Source organism: Fukomys damarensis, unplaced genomic scaffold, assembly GCF_012274545.1.
Source record: "Fukomys damarensis isolate Sample0158 unplaced genomic scaffold, DMR_v1.0_HiC HiC_scaffold_17, whole genome shotgun sequence".
Taxonomy (NCBI): Eukaryota; Metazoa; Chordata; class Mammalia; order Rodentia; family Bathyergidae; genus Fukomys; species Fukomys damarensis.
This window is the reverse complement of record NW_022900929.1, coordinates 7,854,305-7,857,814: the sequence shown is the minus strand read 5'-3', so window position 1 is coordinate 7,857,814 and position 3,510 is coordinate 7,854,305. Positions and strand designations below refer to the sequence as shown.

Genomic DNA, 3,510 nt, shown 5'->3' with positions numbered 1-3,510 from the left:
ATTTCCTGCTCAGGCCAGCGACAGTGTTGGCATACCTAAGAAATTCAGGAGCCTCAGTCCATAGATCAGATCTCAAATGTCCCTCTATGGTCAACATTGGCACCCAACAAGTTGCTGGTCTGTGAGGGCCCTGATCATTATTAGCACAGGCAAATGAAACAGCTGGATGCCTGGCTGTCTCATGCCCCCGCAGCCACGGGCACAGCCTCAGAAAAGCTACACGTCTTCAACACTCCACTTGCAAGCAAGTTCCTCCACTGCCTTCTTGCTGGAAATCCTGGTAAAGTGCTTCTGTTCAAATCCATTGGCTCTATCCATCGCATCCCAGTGATATCCAGGCCAGATATTGAATCTGCTTGGCGGTGGTGCTGATCCATTGTATCAAGGTCTCACTTTCTTACTCTTGTCCTCCTTGGCCTTATTTTTCTTAATGAAGTTGGCCATGGGGTCTCCCTCTCTTTCTTGTTCTCTCAGCATCCAATCCAGATCTCCGTCATCAATGTAGCAGGTCAGATGCTTTTGCATTTCCTTCATTGCATCCTCCACATTTGTTGTTGTTGCTGGCACTGGGCAAGCCCTTTGCCCCGCTGCGCATACAGCTCTTCTTGTTCTGAATCCTTCTCTGCTTTGCTCTTTTGCTCTAGACATTCCGGTTTCAAATTTCTCTTACAACCAGACTTGTCACAAAACAGTTTCAGCAAACTGGAATTTGGCTTCAAACACCATGTTTTCTTGGTCCCGTTATTTGAGCTCCTGCTGTCCTTGCTGTATGTCAGTTAGCACCAACCCAGTTTTAGCCCCAGAATACATGTGCACAGCCTTCTTTCCAGGAGGCTGACTCCTTTGAGGTGGAGATGGATCAGAATCCAAACATTTGGTCTTCTGTTTCCTCCTTGGTGGAGACAAGTCAGACTCAGAGCTCCAGCATATTCCTTGGAGGTGACAGACCTGCATCAGAATCTTAGTGCCCTGGACTGGCTTTATGCTGTGGAGGTGAATGATCTGAATCAGGAGCTTTCCACTAGTCACCTTTTAGAATCAAGCTGCTTCTTTTCTCCAAAATGAGACTTTCCTTGCTTTTTTCACAGAGGAAAGAGGTCTGAATCATATTCACTTTTGATGGTCTTCAGGAGTGATGGATGAGTAGATCCTGACCCCTTCCAATGTGAGGAAGTCTTGCTAGAGGCTCTTTCTGGGGTTTTATTTCTTTTGGTGGTGGGCAGTGAATGAGCAATATTAGGGGCCAAATGAGAGGAGTCACGGTGGCCCCTCCCAGGATGCCACATATCTGAGGAGTTGAGAGTCCTCCTAGGTTGGGATGTGTCAGAGGAATTGTGATGGATCCTTCTGGGGGAGGAGATACCTGAGGAATCATGAGGGACTCTTTTAGGAGACATATCTGAAGAATTATGATGAGGCTTCCTAATGGGGGATGCATCTGAGGAGTCTGGTGGACCCTCCTGGGAAGAGATGTGCCTGAGTTTGACGGGTCCTTGTAGAAGGAGCTGGATCTGGGATGTCATGATTGAAAGGACTATGTAAGGATAGGTCTTCACTGTGGTCTCCCAGAAGCTTCCATTTGGTGGTAGAAGGAAAGCTTCCATCTGCTTCACCTCTTCTGGCCACTCATCCAGATACTCAGCCACCACAGGCAAATCTCCATCACCTTTCTCTTCCTTTTCTGGTTTAGTGGCGAGGCTAGCCGTCCAGCTCACATCACCGTCAACAACCCGCATTCCCTTGCTGCTGGCCTCTCCTGGCTTCGGCTGCTTTTTACACCACGCAATCAGACTCGGGCCCCCCCATCAATGCCAGCATCAGTTCAGGACAGGTAACCCTTCAGGTCTTCCTCCTTGGAGAGCAGCAGAGCTACCATAGCAGCAGCAAAGGCGGGAAGATGGCTCAGTGTTGGGGACAAAATTCTTGAACCTGGGCTGCACCTTCTTGTTTGCATGAGATAGGTTTTTTTGCTTTATTGATTTGAAAATTTGACATTTTCAGCAACATAATGTGACAACACTGGAAATAAGATTCCCCTGGTTCCTCAGGGTTGTTTCCACTGGTTTTTATTGCTATTGTTTGGTTAATGACTTTCCTGAATTAATTTTATAGTTTGCATTCTCTGTCATATGTGGTCACTAAAGTCTCAGTTAATTTAGTGGTCAGCTAATGAGAGGATTTCCTTAGTCACATATAGGTGACTCATAGAGACCTGTAGGTCATTCTATTTGTGCTGAGGGGCTCTTTATGAAGGTTGGAGCACAACTTCAAGTTCCAGCAGGGTTGATAACTCTGCCTTAGCCTCTACTTCCTACTTTTAGAGTCTCCATGTGTGTGGCTTTTGGGGATTCATTTGAAGTTAGTGTTTTCAAATTACCTATGTCCACCTAAAGTCTTAGGTTTTCCTTGAAGTTTTCGATTAGTTCACTGTTTTCTCTAACTATTGTTCTCTGCCTCTGGCAGCCATGCAGTTAAACAACTGTCTCTAGTTGCTTTCAACAAATGCCCCTGGGGAGACATAAACACACACACACACACACACACACACGTGTGTGTGTGTGTGTGTGTCTGTGTATCTCACTGAAGATTGACACCAGGGCCTTTACACATCCTCAGGTCTTTATTTTACATTTTTTATACAAGATCTTGCCCAAGATGAGGCCTCCTGCCTCAGCCCCCAAGAGTGCTGGGATTACAGGCGTGCACTACCACATCCAGATTTCTTTCTTTCTGTGGTGAGGTAGAAGGCTTTTTGCCCTGGGTGAGCACAAGTTAGGTCAAATCAAGTCAGCCTTGTGGTAGAAGGTGAGTCCTCCAGGGAATGACCAGACAGGCCTGGTTATGTCCCCCCCCCCCCCCAACTGTTTCGAAAGAGCTGCTGTCTTCTTGTGATGACTACCAGCTTACTCATTTCACCATGCTTCGGGTGGTTATTTTACCAGGCTGCTAGAGTACAAGGAGAGTCATGAATAGGAGGAAATATAAAAGGCCACAAAGCTTGCTGTTCTTACTCAACTGGTTTTCAATACTGTGCTGGCTGCTGTAGGTCTTTGCTTAATTTACAGCATTCTGAAAAAGTAGTTTTGATACTTTGAACACTTCTCTTTAACTGCTTTTATTGAGGGGGGAATTTTCGGAAGTCCTTGCTCTGCTGTTTTCTCAGGAATCCTTCTGGGGACTCTGCCACCTTCATTTGATACTTAACGCTTCGCTTTAACTGCTTTTATTGAGGGGGGAATTTTCGGAAGTCCTTGCTCTGCTGTTTTCTCAGGAATCCTTCTGGGGACTCTGCCACCTTCCTGACTCTGTGGTGATGCCAGGCTGTTGGTTTTCAAGGCTACTGCAGAGCTGGGGACAGGCAAGTGACAGTATCAGCTGTTCTTGCTGAGATTTGGCCATTTAGCTTAAATTAGCAACTCTCTGGATTGACACAAGCCTTTTGGTAAATTTCTTGAGTTATGAAAAAAATGGCCTCTGAGATACATAATACATATATATATATATATGTAT

At 46.0% G+C, this 3,510-nt stretch overlaps 1 pseudogene; it reads right to left on the bottom strand.

The window, feature by feature from the left end:
- Window positions 1-216: 216 nt before the first annotated feature.
- On the bottom strand, window positions 217-1,876 carry LOC104873697 (annotated as a pseudogene).
- Between the last annotated feature and the right edge of the window lie 1,634 nt (window positions 1,877-3,510).